The sequence below is a fragment of the Danio rerio genome, chromosome 15, assembly GCF_049306965.1.
Source record: "Danio rerio strain Tuebingen ecotype United States chromosome 15, GRCz12tu, whole genome shotgun sequence".
In the NCBI taxonomy this organism is placed as follows: Eukaryota; Metazoa; Chordata; class Actinopteri; order Cypriniformes; family Danionidae; genus Danio; species Danio rerio.
Window position 1 is genome coordinate 39,859,308 of NC_133190.1, and position 18,357 is coordinate 39,877,664.

General features: G+C 35.6%; 1 protein-coding gene and 1 long non-coding RNA gene across 2 annotated transcripts in view; one reads left to right on the forward strand and one right to left on the reverse strand.

Annotated features, from left to right (window-relative positions):
* The window catches only part of aplp1 (amyloid beta (A4) precursor-like protein 1), a 124,787-nt gene that overhangs the window by 49,125 nt on the left and 57,305 nt on the right, over positions 1 to 18,357 (forward strand). The gene's annotated exons all lie outside the window — the stretch shown is intronic.
* LOC137487777 (uncharacterized) overlaps positions 1 to 18,357 on the reverse strand; it is a 38,592-nt gene that overhangs the window by 9,639 nt on the left and 10,596 nt on the right. Inside the window, exons 3-5 of the long non-coding RNA XR_011006503.2 lie at positions 9,239 to 9,338; positions 7,095 to 7,181; positions 6,769 to 6,936 (exon numbers count right to left, since the gene is read on the reverse strand). This is a non-coding gene — a long non-coding RNA (uncharacterized lncRNA). The remainder of the gene's footprint in view (positions 1 to 6,768; positions 6,937 to 7,094; positions 7,182 to 9,238; positions 9,339 to 18,357) is intronic.

Sequence of the window (18,357 nt, forward strand, 5' to 3'; positions counted from 1 at the left end):
TTGGACTGGAAGACTTATATAAACGCAACATGTTAAATTCATGCTGCTGAGCCTGGCCTCCTCTGGGTTTGCATTATTTGTTGATGCTAAAAACATGGCAGGTGTTTTTTAGTCAGCAAACCTCTCTATAAAGCTGGTGTCTTAGGAAAACGTTTTTAGTGAGTCTACATTTTCTAATTGTACTTGAATTTACCCAGATTTATACAGAAAAATAAATAGTTGTTGGAAGGTCAATGGTTCGAGTCCCAGCTGGGTTAGCTGGCATTTCTGTGTGGAGTTTGCATGTTCTCTCCGTGTTCACATGGGTTTCTTCCGAGTGCTCCGGTTTCCCCCACATTCAAAACACATGCGCTATAAGTAAGTCGGATGAACTAAATTTGCCATTGTATATGAGTGTGTGTGTGTGTAAATGTAAGAGTGTATGGGTGCTTCCCAGTACTGGGTTGCAGCTGAAAGGGCATCCACTGCATAAAACATATGCTGAAATAGTTGGCAGTTCATTCCACTGTGGCGACCCCTGATAAATAAGAGACTAAGCCACAGGAAAATTTATGAACAATTGAAAAAATGGTCTAGATTTGCATGCATGGGCAATGAACTTTACTTTACTTTACTTTACTTTACTTTACTTTACTTTACTTTACTTTACTTTACTTTACTTTACTTTACTTCCTAATACACAAACTTTACACCTCATTTGATATTACATTTGTTATATTAGATTACTTTGGACACAATAGTGACCAGTTGAAAACGTCATAGTCAGTTCAGTTGTTTTTAATCGTTTACATCTGCTTACAGTTGTGACCACTTACACATTTTAGAAAGTATGGCAACTAGTCATGTGATACTGAAACAAATAATCTGTTTTTATCATTTAAAAGTTTGGGGAATTTCTTCTCCATACCACCAACAAGAAAATAGGACACTGTCATGATTAAATGAGTTGATGCAGTTCCAGTGTCATCATCAATGCATAATGCAAACATTTTTTTCATTTAAAAATATTGCAATTAACTTGACAAAATGTCAGAATGTTTGTCCAAGAATCTTTTTATATTCTTTTTTTAGGCAAACATATATATTTAACTCACTTATTTACTGAAAAATAATTACATTTAGTTTGTTACAAGTCCTGCTGTGTGAATAATGTGTTGGATTTTTATATGTATTTATCACTTATTTTAATTTTTTGATGAAATATAAAGAGCAAGCAACTTCTGTCATGTTTAAGCAATGGTTAGGGGGTTTCTCTGCCCACGTCTGATGTGATGAAGTTCAGTGATTCATTCCAGCATATTAACCAAGTGTGGGAGGGATAGGATTTAAATGGGGTATAATTAGTTTTTATATTTTATATGCTCTTTTTTGCTGGTTTTGCTATACAAACATATGCTAGAACACATTTATTTCATGTTCTTTTTATTTTGATTTCATTCCAAAGACAAAATAATGACTATATGCATATAAATGTACTTCATTGTAACAATTGCATATTATAAACCTCTATTAAAGGATATTAGCGCAGCCCACAAATATTACTTAACTGTCATTAAAAATTTTTATCCTATCTTCCAGACCTCTATGTTTTACCAATTTGTCAATACTTATCACTTATTTCTATATCCATTTTTAAAAATACTGGTCAGAATAAGTTTGCTGTTTATTTTTACATAAATACATCTGTTATTCCAGTCGGATCTCACAAGGAAACGTAACTATTTTATGTTTTTTTCACTTTAGTGGCTAATTCGTAAGAGTTCGGTCGAACGAAAATGTATGATTTTAAAAAGGAGGTCTGACACCCAACCCCACCCTTAAACCCAACTATTATTGGGGATTGAGAAAATCGTACTAAATCGTAAGAATGAGATTGTATGAATTCATACAAATTAGCCACTAAAAAATGCCCAAACTTTTTCCAACAAAGGGCCAAAATGCAAACTTGATTAAAAGCTGTGCCGAATATATACCAAACCCATATGTATTAAATTTGCCACGGGTAATTTCCTAATTTATTCTATAAAATTTTAAAATAACTAGAAAACGTGGCTTTAAATCATATTGACCAATGTAGCATAATTTTTAACATTTTATAATAAACTTATTACAGTAAAATCCCATTTATAACACAAGTTCAATGCTGAATACACGGGTAAAGCTTACTTTGATTTGCTCACAGATGTCTTGTGCATCTGTCAAGTGACACTATTTATATTTAAAAAAAAAGTCTGATTACAGTATTTTACAGTATTTGATGGATAAATTTTAAAATGACGATCACTATCAAAGGCATTCGCCCCAACCACCTCCTCATCATTCTCCCTTTTTTCAGATGGGATACTGGGTCAAATCAAAGGTTACCATGGGCCAACTTTAGCCCACAGGCCATACTTTAGGCATCTCTGCACTAAATCAAAAAGTAAAAAAATTGCGGTTAGATTGTGTTGGTTATTCTGAATGTTGATGGAGCATTATTTCACATATATTTTGACATTTTATTATCACAAAACATTAAGCACTTTAATGCTTTCTATGCATATAGAACTGCTTTTTCATTATTTATATTCATACATCTAAATTCAACCACCTATACACAACATCATCCAGAGTAAATGCAATTTCTTGCTATTAGTGACAATTAGTATTTAAGTAAGTTTTAAACTATACTATTTTCTGCAATAACATAAATAATCCCTCAATCCTTCAATTTATGAGGTATGCCAGCCTGATCTCACAAGAAAACCTAAGTATTTTACGTTTTCCCAGTTTAGTGGCTAATTCAGTTCAGTTGTACAAAATTGTACGATTTTAAAAAGGAGGCGTGGCACCTAACCCCACCCCTAAACCCAACCATCATTGGGGGATGAGCAAATCGTACTAAAATGTATGAATTAGATCATACGAATTTGTACGAATTAGCCACTAAATGAAAAAGTTACGAATTGCCGTGAGATTGTGTTGGGTATGTGATTTAGATTTGCTTTGTTGACATTAAAATGAGCGCGGCTAGGTGGCTTAGTGGTTAGCACTGTCACCTCACAACAAGAAGGTCACTGGTCACCTGACTAAGCCAGTGATCACGTAAGCTTCCGAGTGCTTTGGTTTTCCCCACAGTCCAAAGACATGTGGTGTAGGTGACTTGAATAAGCTAAATTGGCCGTAGTGTATGAGTGCATGTGGGAATGTGAGTGTATGGGTGTTTCCCAGTACTAGTGTGCGGCTGGAAGGGCATCTGCTGCGAAAACATATGTTGGAATAGTTTGAGGTTCATTCCGCTGTGGTGACCCATGATAAATAAGGGACCAAACCGAAGAAGAATGATATTACAATGGCCACAAAAAAATCCCATAAACTTTCACTGAACCACAGACTCCAGCAACCGCATGGCAAAAACCCCACCGAACATCATGACAGCCAGTACTGCGCAGGTGTTTTCTTCCCGAGAATGTCACAATCTAGTTCTGACTGTCAGTTCTTCTGTCATTTTGAGGTCATAAAGTCCCAGTTATGATTTCACACAGTTCCCATCAGAATCTCGCCTTTGTTCTGTGCTTTTTTGGGCCGCGCCAGACTTAGCAGTGCAAGTGACGCGTGATTAGTACTTTTTTTTTTTTTTGCGAGCTAGCAGGACATTGTGTGTTCCTCAGAAAGACCCCGAGTGTCTCATGAACAACCGTTCCCCAATCTGAATAGAAGTAATTGAATTTAGAAGATGAAAAAGCCTCTTTGTCTGTTAAAAAAGATTGCTCGATGTAGTCCTTGATGTTTCGCAATTAAGCTATAAAAAGGAAGCAGCCCACTTTCAAGGGGGAATGGACAAAAAGCTTTAATGATGGTGAGGAACCGAACAGCGGGTGACGGCAACAAAGGAAAAATGGAGTTTGACAGGAGATTGTTGAAAGTGGAATGTTTAGTCATACATCGCTCTCTGAGTCAGACACATTTATCAGACCAATACACTGGAGCTCCATGCACAAAACACAACATTTTGCCTGCTGGTCGTGAGGATTGTTGGTACAGTGACTTCTAATAATATTGCCACCCTTTTTGGTAGGGCTGTATGATATCAGAGAAATCTGACACTGACCTATTTTGTTTTGCTGCAATATACACTGTAAAAAATGCAGGGTTCCGCACAAATCTTGCATGTTGTCCTAACACAAATCAATTATGTCAACTTCATTGTTTTTACAAACTTAAGTGGATTGAACATAAAACAATTAAGCCTTCTTAAAACAAAACCTAAGGGGATAACATCTAAACATGTCGGTCTTGGTGGGTTTTCTTTTAAACACAACAAAATGTGTCCTAAATGAGCATAACAAATTTGGAAAGCAATCGAATGCTTTCATTATGGATCTGCATTTTTAAAGTGACAACTTTGTTATTTACTGTGTTCAAAAAAATCTAAATGAGAGATTCATTCACTGCTCTTTAATCAGAATGTTTAGGTTATACAGTGAAGAAAAGATTAATGAGATTTGATAACTTGATTTCATTTCTTTATAATAGCTAATAAATAGGCTAAACTGTTTGCTAATTTATTTGCAGCTTTTTCTAATGTGTACTATTTATTCGATCCTTTGTAAACAACAAAATAAACTAATTTCTGACCGTTTCAAGTGTTTATTTACAATGAAACAGCTTCTGATGAACATATTTAGTTATTTGGGGAATTTTTTCTGTTTTTTTTTTTTTTTTGGGGGGGGGGGGGGGGGTGTATCCTTTATTTTTACATTCCAATGTTGACAGGTATAATCTGAATAGCTCTATTTGGAAAGGTTTTATTCATTTAGATTAACTGTAGTATGTACTGTACTGTACTGTAGTCTTTTTCTATGCAGTGCATCTGCATAAAATATAATAAATCACAATATATATAATTACGACAGTGCAAAATAAATTTTAAAAAGTAAACAAACAAGGGGGTTGCATGGTGGCGCAGTGGGTAGCACATTCTCCTCACAGCAATAAGGTCGCTGGTTCAAGCCCCGGCTGGGTCAGTTGGCACCCTTGTGTGGATTTTGCATGTTCTCCCATGTTCGCTTGGGTTTTCTCCGGTTTCCCCCACAAGTCCAAAGACATGTACCATAGGTGGATTGGGTAGGCTAAATTGTCCGTAGTGTACGAGTGTGAATGAGTGTGTATGGATGTTTCCCAGTAATGGGTTGCTGCTGGAAGGGCATCCGCTGCGTAAAACATATCCTGGCAGTTCATTCCGCTGTGGCGACCCCAGATTAATAAAGGGACTAAGCCGAAAAAAAAATTAATGAATAAATAAAGTGTATTCTGGTTGGAGGTCTAAGAGTATTCAAATACAAAAATCTAACAATTAAACATAAAAACAAAAAAAAAACAAAAAAAAAAAGGTCCTTGTATAAATAATTGTATACAATAATATAAAGTAATATTTAATAATATCTTAATCTTTAAAAAACAATCTAAAACAATTTAAAGACAATCATCCCTACTTTATGGTTTTCTGGGGAGTCTAACAGTATAGAAAAATTTAACAATCAAATGTAAAACAACAGAGTCCTCGTACCATACAATAATATGTTTCAATATTTACACACACTGCGATATCAATGCTCAAACAATATATTATTCAGCCCTACTTTTTTGTAAATAGAGCAAGCACAGCTCTGGAATTATATGTAAAAAATTAGCTACTACTTACACAAGGTGTTTGTAATGCAGAATTGATGGACAGGACAGTAAATTTGACGTTGTTTTCTTTTCCGGCTGCCGATATCAGTCTTACACTATTTTTTTTTTTTTGTTGAAAGTCTTAATAACCCCATCGTTGAGTTTTTCTTTTATTATTTCAGCCAAAAGATTTGTAAAATTGAAAAAAAAATATATTATTTGTTGTACTCTCCCATTCACTGTGCTCTAAGTTTACCCAACTTTGACGACTTCCACTGCTGAGAAACCCAGAAATGTGCAAAGAGTCCATAGTTGAGGCCAACGTACTGTTTATTTAACAAAGAAAATGTTTTTTGATAAAACTGTGCTGTGTTTGCAATTTTTTCGGCAGAATAGTGAGGGCGGCATCTGCAACAAAACAGTTAGACTACAATGCGACTATTGCAGATGCACAGATTGCGATATCGATGTTGAAACTATATATTGTGCTACCATAAAGGTTTGAAATCAATTGAGGATAAGAAATTAGTGGGTAGGGCGGCACAGTGGCGCACTCTCACCTCACAGGAAGAAGGTCACTGGTACGAGTCCTGGCTGGGCCAGTTGGCATTTCTGTGTGGAGTTTGCATGTTCTGCCTGTGTTTGTGTAGGTTTCCTCCAGGTGCTCCGGTTTTCCACATAGTTCAGAGACATGCAGTACATTCTCACTATTCTGCCGCCCTAGGTTGCCTCTAAGGATGCGCCGGCCCTGCTCTCAGTGAGAACAAACAATTGCAAACACAGCACAGTCTTAGGAAACCAAGGAAATATTGGGCTTAAAACAAAAGAGGCCAACTTAAACATAAACACACATAAGGTTTATAACAAAACAACCCATGTATCTAACTAATATAACACATAAAATAACTCTAACCCATTTCCCATGATGCACCTGGCTATAGTGCTGTGGGCCAGATCATTACAATACATTGAGAAAAACGTTGAAATAAATTCAGCTTTCCTTGCTCATTTTTTTACCAAGCTACATCAGTAAAGGGCACTGCATACCATAAGCATGCTCAGGTATTTAAGTACCGATGAGTGTGTGTGTGTTTGTGTGGTTTGACAGTGACTCACCTCTTACTGCTGGTGTCCATCTGGACTAATGTGGGTGTGTAGGAACCTCTCAGACCAGTAGGGCTATTCTGGTTGTTTAGCTCACAGGCTATACGTGGGAGATCTCTGGCTACTTCTTAGCAAAGCGTGGTTCTGTAGCACAGGATGTGGATCTCACGACTCTACAGCCTACAAATGCACAGTCACTCAATGAGTAAACTTTCCACTTATGACTATTTTTTCTGATTTATACATTTAGTCATTTTTATTTGACTACATTGGTGATGTAGAGGAATTTACACAGCTATAACATCTCATTAAAGGTGTCAAATCAAGTAAAAACGTACCACTGGTAAACATCTTGCTCAAGTCTTGTTCAATGGAGGTTGAGGTGGATCAGCAAGTTCTTCCAGTGCTTCGTCATCAGATTCGAGCTGGAAATTATATGATAAAATTGATGCCATGATTACTGACCCATACTGTTTACAATTGACGTGGACTTAGGATGCTTCCCGAGCTGAAATTCTAACACGATAATAGGTGTTATGTTTCCGACAAGTGCTTTAAAGGGATAGTTCACCCAAAAATAAAAATTTACTCAGAGTATATACTGGAATCAGAGAGTGAAAGATACCTTTTAGGACCTTTTTAAGACTCTTTCCATACAATTTAAGACATTATAACGACTTTAGGTTTCAACTGGAAACACTGGCGAGATTTTAACCAGCAGTATTTACTAAGTATTAATGCAAGAAACTAATCCAAAACTAAAACATTATTCATTTACTGAATAAAAATCTATTAATTCTAGCTAATTCAGCAGGTTGGCACCTATAGAACTGCAGAAATAATGGTGTTGACTTGGTAACTGCAGTAAACAAAGCAGCATGATGGCAAATCTAGTAGAATTTCATTGATTTCATAAACTAGCATGCTGATAATCACATTCATTTCAGGTAAACTAGCATACAACTATACAATGCATAAACAAAAATTATATAAAACTGCAAAATAGCATTCAAGACCTTTTAATACTTTTTAAGGGCCTCAAATTTCTCTACACTGATTTATCAACTTTTAATACTTTTTATTCCCAGAGATGGGTTGCGGCTGGAAGGGCATCCGCTGCGTAAAAACTTGCTGGATAAGTTGGTGGTTCATTCCGCTGTGGCGACCCCGGATTAATAAAGGGACTGAGCCGACAAGAAAATGAATGATGAATAATACTTTTTAAGACCCCGTGGACCCCTTGTCACCATTTACTCCCCCTCAATTGTTTTTTCAACCATTTATGGGCTTCTTTATTCTGCACTGTAAAAATGCTGGGTTACACACGATTGATTTTTGTTGGGACAACAGAAAGAAATTAAGTTAACTTATTAGTTTTTACAAATGTAAGTGGATTGAACATAAAAACTATTAGGTTGACCCCAAAAACCTCAAGAATTCAGCTCATTTCAAATAAGTCATTTGCACAAGCAGCATACGTAATTTTTTGAGTGTTCAACACAAAAGAAGACATAATGAAGAAATGTGTAACCACTGACTTCTATAGGAAAAACAAATATTGAAGTCAACGGTTACACATTTCTTCAAAATATCTTCTTTTGTGTTGAAAAAAAAAAGGAAACTCAAACAAGTTTGAAAGAAGTGAAGGGTGAGTAAATGATGACAGAATTTTCATTTTTGGGTGAACTGTACCTTTAAGCTTTTCACTTATCATAGCACACGTGCTGCTGATGATGTGACAATAAAAGTGATTTGATTTGATTTGAAGTGGTAGACCAAGCAAACAGACTGTGCCATGATCTAACCAATCAGAGCAGAGTAGGCTCTCTAAATGGAGGGATTTTTTAATACCCTTTAATAAAAAAAATAAATAAATAAATGAAATAAAAAAAAAAATAATAAAAAAAATACTAATACTACTAATACTTCCCTTCTTAGACTTTACAGACCTGAAACTTGCCTATAGCACTTATTCATTGTTGCTCTTAGTTGTGAAAATTGCTTCCTTGTCCTCATTTGTAAGTCGCTTTGGATAAAAGCGTCTGCTAAATGACTAAATGTAAAATGTAAAAAATGTAAATGTAATACCTAGGATGACGGTAAATCTGGTGTAGGGTATTCAATTTAAAACCTTTAAAGTAGCTATAAAATATTTTAAATAAACCATTCTTTTAAGGTGACTGTTAAAGTTTTTGAAAACAAAGAATTCATTCATTCTGTACAAATATTTTCTGAAAATGTTTTCACCTCCACTCTCTTTTAAAACACTCTCTTCTGTGTTTTGCAAAACAAAGGAAGCCGTACATGTTAAGAACAACATAAGAGTGAATAAATCATGACAGAATTTTTATTTGTGGTTGAACTATCTCTTTAAGTGAAGTTTTATTCTTTTGCCTACTGAAATAAAACACTTTTATACACAGTAAAAAGAGAATTCACCTTAAAAAAATGAACATTTGTGTGCTGTCATATTCATACTCACCTTTATGTCAGTCCAAAAACTGACTTTCTGTCATCTGTGGAACACAAACAACTATATTTTGAGTTGTTTTGACTGCTTGAGTTGTTCAAAATATCTGCTTCTGTGTTTAAAGAAGAAAAAAGGTCAGGCTTAAAATGATGTAAGGGTGCGTAAATTGTGAAATATTCCAATAAATATGTAAGAATTGGATTGTTTATAGGCACCAGTGCACCCTTTCAGATCCAAATGTGTGGGTTTTTTTTCTCTGGAGAGCTTGTCCCAGATCAACCCCTGCAGGGTCAGCCATCATCTGCCATCTGCTGCTCATCAGGGCAGCTGGAGCTCCAGATCCACTAATCTGGACTGATGAGAGTGTAATCGGTGAGCGTCCAGCTGCCCTGATGGAGCAGACACCACTGCCAGACAGACCGCTGTTCAGCCCAAGGCAAAAATAGATATGAGTATCAATTAAATAGAAAAAAAAATTATCTTAAAAATTTAGGTTTTAAAAAAGTGAACAAAAAATTGTTTGATCTATCCAGCATGGGATATTGAATTGTCTGCTTTGACACCATATAATAAAAAATGTGTTTTTTGTTAAATATGAATCATATGAAAGAATTTTTAGTAAGGAAAATTAAACTGTTACTCCTTATTTTCTAAAATCGTCCAATTGAATTAAAAGTGCATAACATGTAGGCCCTCTTGGCATATTGAACTGCTTGCCAGAGTGACATACAGTGAAAGACAATAACGTATAAGCTCTTAATTATTTTTTGAACATTTGAACACATTTTAAACATAATAGTTTTTATAACTAATTTCTAAGAACTACTTTCTTTTGTCGTTGTCAAGTTGACAGTACATACTGTAACATTTGGCTAGTTATTTTTCAAGAGTATAGTATTTAGCTCAAAGTGCCATTTCAAGGCTCAACTATAGTTTGGTTAACTGGGGAAGTTATTAAGTTAATTAAGCCATTGAACAGTGGTTTTTCAGTATCCAATTGATAAAAAAAAAGTGTTTTTAGGGGGCAATTAATAATGACCTTATATTATACCTGCCAAACTAAAAGAAAATAAAAGTAAATAGGAGTTAATGTGAGAAGTTTTTTATTTACTCTGTTGATCATGCACTTACAATTGCAACTTCACAGGGAAATAAAGGGAAAAACAGAGAGCTAATACAGTAATTCTGTATTTGCCTCTTTTTTAGTAAAAATGTACAATTTTGTGACACAGTGGCTCAGTGGTTTGCACTGTCGCCTTACAGCAAGAAGGTCTCTGGTTCGAGTCCCGGCTGGGCCAGTCGGCATTTTTGTGTGGAATTTGCATGTTCTACCAGGTACCCTGGTTTCCCCCACAGTCCAAAGACATTCTTTATATACTGTAGGTGAATTGGATGAACTAAATTGGCCGTAGTGTATGAGTGTGAATGAATGTGTATGGATGTCTCCCAGTACTGGGTTGCGGTCGGAAGGGCATCCACTGCATAAAAAATATGCTGAAATAGTTAGCAGTTCATTCCGCTATAGCGACCCCTGATAAATAAAGGTAAATTATAAATGAGCTGAAGAAAAATAAATGAATGAATGGTAAACAGGTTTTTCCAACACATAATAGTTTTAAAAACTCATTTTTAAGAGTTACTTTCTTTTGTCGTTGTCAAGTTGAAAAGTACATGCTGTAAATAGATATTTATTTGACTAGATATTTTGCAAAATACTATAGTATTCAGCTTAAAGTGCTATTTCAAGGCTTAATTATATTATTTATATTAATTAGGCAAGTCATTGGACAATGGTGTTTATTGAGTATCCAAACTGGAAAGGAATTTAAAGGAGACTTAACATTAATTCTCAGCCTTGAGTTGAATCTAAGATGAACAGATAATTCTATTAAACATTTTTTTTTTTTTGTATTCTATAGAAGTGTCATAATAAATTTTCTTGCTAAATATTTCTTGTGATTTTAGCATATCACTCCAGTTTTTTCTTTATGTTGTTTTAAAGTATCATTAAGGACTGTTTTCTGTTATTAAAATAATGGTAAAATAATAATGATGATAATACTAATAATAATTTTATTTATAAAAAAATAAGTATTTTTAATAATCCTAAATCTGCGTTTGTCCATATTTTACCCAAAGTTGGGTTAAAACTAGATGTTTTTTTTGTTTAGTTGGGTGAGGAGGGGGGTATATGGGGTGATTCGCCAATGCTGCCATTTAAGCTAGAACCACCACTGGCAACAAATAACACACAGTTATTATATAATGCTATTAAATTATCTGACTAAAGCAGCATAAACCAGCTTGAAAAATTGCGAAATAAATACGAATAATTTCATAATATCTCATTTTTTAATCCCAATTGTTTATTGTACATTTTTTAATATTCAGTACTTCATTTGTATGGCTTTGAAGACTAAACCATATTATTTTTTATTTTTAAATAAAATTTTATTATTACATACTTATTTTTCTTGTGTTGCAGACCTCTTGACCAGGTCACCTTTGTAAATGAGATTTTGATATTGATGGGTTTTTTACCTGGTTAAATTAAGAATTAATATATAAATTAAACGTAAATGTATTGGTTTTTTAAACCATAATACACAAGTAAATATAAAGGTAAAAATTATAACCCCTAGATTGTAAATCAATCAGAAAAAAAAACATGTATAAATTATCAAACCAATTCACCAACTCTAACAAGGAGCCCCATTAGCTAAACCAGCATGAACTGGTATGAAAATTGGCTGATCTTTTTATTTCGTTGAGGGATATTAAACCCTGTGCCCCTGTGACATCTCATTTCCTGCTGTGTTGTCCACCCTTCACACCATCCAAGTGTGAGAATCGATGGCTCCACAGCTCGTTGCCTTTTCGCTAACATTAATTACAGCGTGCAATTAGCATGGGGCGTGCAATTAGCGTCCGAATCTAACAGCGCTCGTAGCTCCGGCTGAACCCAAACCGGCCGGCCTCTTTCATCAGGCCTTCTCCACATCCAAGGTGGACCCATCTGACTCTCGCTCTCCTAATCAAGGCCTGGCAGGCAAACGAAGCCCAGTGCTGAATAATTAATCAGCATGATTACAGTGATGAATGCAGCAGATCTTGCATTACTCTGGACGAGGAAGAGACAGATTGTGGAGTCTTGAGATCAGCAGAGAGTGAGATGTAAAAAAAAAAACCATTAATAATCCGACAAAAAATGGGGTGAAAAAACTGCAGCTGTGGTTGCCAGATGATTACTGTTAAAAACTACCATATTTCATTCATTCATTTATTTTCTCTTTGGCTTAGTCCCTTTATTAATCTGGGATCGCCACAGCGGAATGAACAGACAACTTATGCAGCATATGTTTTATGCAACGGATGCCCTTCCAGCTGTAACTCATCACTGGGAAACATCCATACACACTCATTCACATTCATACACTACTGACAATTTCCAGGTTCGTCTGTCCATAGTATGAGGAGGATTCCAGCAATTGACCAGCAATTTTTTTTGCTGCTGTGAGAGCAGTTAACAGAAGACATCTTTGTTAAAGTCATTCATCCAAAACAAACATTCATCCCAACAAACATGATAGATCCAGAAAGGTGAGAGAGAGGGACATTCACAAACGAAATGTAAAAAAGTGCCTAAAGATCCTTATGAACAGAGATTACAATTAGAAGAAGATGAGAGATTCATATAAAATGTTTCTTTGGGGTCAAGTAGAACCTATGCAGCAATGTCCAATAAATCATTTGCTTTTCTAGAAGACAATTTAAACATCTCCCAAACCTGATCTGAAAATATAACGTGTACATCCTCATTAAGGACCTTAGCCCAAACAGTTGATAGTGACAGGTAGAGGTTTGTATGAATGCTCAAGAAGAAAGAGATAGATAACTGAAGCAGAGGAGGGAGATTCGTCAGAAGGAAGGATTAATTTATGTAATGGGTGAATAGATGTATATTGGCTTTCTCTTAACAATACCTTAATACTGAGAAAGCTGGGCTACCTATACCAGAATTTCCATGATTTACATTTCTTTATAACATACAAATCTTATTAAAGTACCATTTCAATACGCTTTAAGGAATGTGTTATGCATTGGCCAATGAAATTAAAGATAATTTATTTCCCATCAACTTTAATGCTATTTTTAGAAAAAAATTCCTTTAACAAAGATTTTTAAACATCTAAAGTATAAAATTGTGTTATTATGCCTCTCTCGAATCAAATTATTAGGCTAGGCAAACTGATCTCATGGAATTAATCTAACAAAAAGACGGCGATCGCTGATAACGTTACGATTATTAAAACACATTCATCTATACAAGTCTATACACATGAAATAAAACATTCACAACGCTGTATCTTATGAAACGCCAGTTCAAGGGCACATAAGATGCATTTTGATGAGAAAGCAATCTTTGCTGTAAAATATGTAGAGAAATATGGCAAAAGAAAAAACATATCAGGACAGGTAGAAGAACTTTCTGCTTCATTCATCCTGTTTAAAACTAAAGCAATCAGCCACACCTGAGAACACATTAAATAGTCCAAAGACTGACCGTTAGATACACAAAAGATTTATTATAGTATATATCACGTTTTAACAACAGCGATGCAAGAGATCTGGGCGTTCCCGGTGTGTGTGTGTGTGTGTGTGTGTGTGTGTGTGTGTGTGTGTGTGGGGGGGGGGGGGGGGGGGGGGGGGGTTTATTAAACATAAACTGCCGATTTGACTTTAAAATAACTAAATTCTCGCTTGAAAAACTTTTAAAACTTGAATTTGTGGCATAATTTCTGAGTATTTTCCTAATTTTGCGGATTTCCGTCCGTCATTAACAGTCCTCATCGGTTTCCTGTGCAGCACATGTGAGTTGCTATGGTAATCCTAAACATTTATTTGGAACTGTGATCAAAACTGACTGGAACTACCTGTGCGTTTCAATGAAAATAATGCACACCCTCCAGCCAATCGGAATCAAGCATTTAAACAGACCATGGAATGAATTAAGAAAACGTACTTTTACTGGTTACAGATTTTTACTGTAACATGTTTACAGTGTTTTTTTTTTTTTTACCATTGAGCCATTTTTTTACAGTGTGGAGGGGGGTTCAGAACCGGCCAGACTCCCGCTATCAGGGCCATCTGTCCAGCAGAAAGACCCGCGAGAGCTCTGTGCATGTTTGCTGCTATTTATTCCCCCGAACTGCAGCAGAAGCCAAGTGAGGGAGCATTTGCATGGGACACTTGCTGACGTGTTTGGGCTTGTTCTGGAGAATTCGGTTGGAAGAGTTGGCAGGGCTCCTGGGAGCTGCAGCTGATGAGGGCTTTGTCACCTTTTTTGCTTGATTGATTTGTGCAGCTATTTATAAAATATCATCCGTGTGAAGCTATTAACCTTTGTCGCTGTACTAGACGCTGTACATCATTTGTTTGCAAACGAAAACAGAGCTGAAGGTTGTTGATATTGCATGTTCTTTTATTTATTTTACTCACATTTGTAATTGTTTAATATTTAATTTCTTAACATTATGTTTACTGGGTTTTTTCCATGTTAAACACAAGGTACAACAAAGTAGAGAATAATCTAAATAGATCTTTCATCCCCACATACTGCCCTATACCTGCCCCAAACCTTCATCCTGTAGTGCCACAAATAAACCATGAATAAAATTAAACAAGAAAACCAAGTCAGGTTCTATCTAAGCATTCTGTCCTGTTTACCCAAGTCAGAAATGAAGCCGACCCAGTATTTGACAAACAAATCTTGAGGATTTTTCCAATGAAACAACATTTCGTCCAAAGGCATATAAGATACTTCTTTAATCCACATGGAAGTAGAAGGTGATTTAGAATTTTTCCATCTCAAATGTATACATTTTATGGCTGCTAGTAGGGCTAGTCTGACAAATCTCAGATTAATGCTTTGTTGATCAAGAAGTGTAGTATTTCCTAAGAGGGTAAATCTAGGCTCTCCAGGCACATTAGTACCTACGACTATGGCAATAACCTCTAAGACCTCCAAGTCAGGGCAAGACCAAAGCATGTGAGAGTCCCTCTCTCTGCTTTACATCTAGGACAAAGCTCTGAGTAGGAGCATTTAAAAGAGTGCAATCTAATAATATATACACTTGATTAACATTAAGTAATTAGTTAGATTTAATATTTTGCATAATTTATTTATAATTTATAATTTATTGTATTGTATACACTGTAAAAAAATAAAAAGTTGACTTAAATTTTAAACCTTAAAATTTTTGAGTCTATTAGGCTTCAGTGGTTGAAGTTGCACCACATTTTTCAGTAAAGTATATTTTTTAGGAGGTTTTAAGCTTTACTGGATAAAATAGTGCAGAGAATTGACAGGGAATAGTTGGGAGCAGAGAGATGGGAAGAGTTGGCAAAGGACCTCGAGCCGGGAATCAAACTCAGGTCGCCTTGAGCACCAAGGCGCTATATTGGCGCATTAAACCACTAGGCTATTGGCGCAGACAAAATTACATATTAATAAAAATATTAAATATTATTATACTGATCAATGCCTAAGTATAGTATATAATACATAAAATATATAATATTAATGTAATATATAATGCATATAATTAAAAACCTAAAATGAGTCATTTTCATTGCGTTTTATATATCAGCATCTCTGATATACATCTTTATTTACATTAGGGTTTGGTCGATAGACGATACCATTGTCCATCGCAGATGGCCGACAGACATCAGGATGATGAGCCGGCATAATGATCCTCTGCCACCGTCGCAGCAACACGCTCGCAAAAAAAAAAAAAAAAAAAACACACACACTTAGGCCCCGTGTACAGTAATACGTCTTAATTTTAAAATAGCATTTTAAAAAGAAATCGATCCACATTTACACTGGCATTTTACCTAGCATTTTTGAAAAGATTTCCCTCTATACCGCTAAAAGCGCACATCACGTGACCACACACACAAGCACGTGCTGCAGCATATCCGAACATCAGAGCTCCAGGCAGTCAACAGATGACTGACCCCAGAGAGCAGTGCACGTCGGACAGTTTTAAGGATGTACCGCTGGATCGCGTCTCACTATAGTTGTTAAAGGTGATATTTAATTAATCTTGTCTCTACCTAATGACTCTTTGGTCTTTTTTGTATTTATCAGGCAACATGTCACAGCATTAATACACTGCTTCAATCTTTCGCTTTCACGCTTGTACTTAGTAATTTCAGCAAAAACCTCAGATACTGTTGGTTGGTTCTTGTTAGTTGTGCACCTTTTTTACCAACCAAGTTTGTCGATGCCATTATAACATTATCACTTTGCCTATTTACAGTATGCCAGAGTCCCATGAAAAAAGTGATTGACAGGTGGTAATTTGCGTGTAATTTATCTTTATTTATTTATGCCTTGGATATGGGTAAAACAAAGACTATGTGGGTCAGGTAGTTGAAATGGTAGGCTACAAATGATGAATTTGTTATGAATTAATTAATAATTCATAAATAATTCATTCACTACGACGACGATGCCATCGACCATCGCAATGTTTCACATTAGACATTGTACGATGCCATATTGGTTGAAAATTTCCTAACCCTAATTTAAGTGAAGTTTTTAAACTAATTTCGAGAGGAGCACGTGATATAATTGACTGCAGCTGGCCACCTATCTACACTAATTAGTTAGCCAATCAAATCTATCCTAACCCACTATAAGTAGCCTAGCTAGATATTACTCCCTTATCTTCGTTTCCCGAAGAAACCCCCCATCCACCCCCTTACTCCTCCTTTCCTCCTTTAAAAATGGGAGCTCTCGAGAACCACCTGATCTCGTACTCCCCTCACATGCTCTATGGACCTGGCGGGAGCCCTGGGCTCAACTACCTCTGAGCTCAGGGTTTTCTCCCGGGACAGCATGCCAAACCTGCTAACAGTTGTCAAAAAATATCTAAGTGTGAACTCTTGAAATCCATTTAATAAGTAATTAATTGTTATTATTTTTTATTTCCAAAATATATTTTACTTAATGTATATCCCTCGGAGACTTGCTATTTTATGTTTATATTATTATTATTATTATTATTATTATTATATTGTTATCTGTTTGTTACATTGTAAAAATCTTGCTATCTTTTTTTTTGTTGAGCCAATTTGTATTTTTTTTGTTGAACTTTTCTCTTCATCTCAACTTATATCAATCAAACTGACTAAAAAAAATAAGTTAAACATTGCATAGCGTAGTAGAAACCTGATTAACTTATTAAAGCAAGTTAAAATTACACAAAAACATTATTGTGATCATGATTTTTGTCATATCATTTTTTGCAGTGTTTCGTGTAATTCCTAGTTTTTATGTATCCTAAAAAGATCTAATAAAATTTATATTTATATTCATTATTATATTAATACAGTGTAAATACAATCACTTATTTAGCATTATTGTAAGTAACACAAATGAACAAAACAAGTAACGCTACTTCATTTTTAATCCAAGTGCAAATATTAAAGTAATAAAAATGTCAAACATTTTTGCTGTGTTTTTATCAGGATATATCTTCTGTACTTCATTTTCATTAGCATTGCTTCAGCATGACGTATACCTTGGCAAAGTTACATCCACACACACACACACCCTCACAGATGATAAGGGAACGTGATTCAGTAGTGCCACATTATTGCGAGGAAATAAAAAACACCTCCAACCCACTATTTCTAGCTGACAGTCGCATGTCTAAAATGACGCATGGTGTATGGACTCATCCTACAACACATGGGTACAGATGGAGAAAACTGCATCTCTAATGAATACACGACACACACACACACACACACACACACACACACACACACACACACACACACACACACACAAACACAAACACACACTCTTTTACTGCCGGGCGGTTCTGATGGATTAAAAGTAGGTAGACTTGTTAAAAGGTGACATATGATGTACAGGCTCGCTTTACCCAGCAGCCCCGCACGATTGCATCATCAGGCATGATGTCATCCTGCATCCAGAGACGAGGGTGGAATATTTAATGACAGAGCAGGACAGTGTTATTGAATGAGCTATATTTCATATGTTGCTGCAAACAGCTGGAACAGTCTCACGGGAAGCTGGATTCAATATTGGG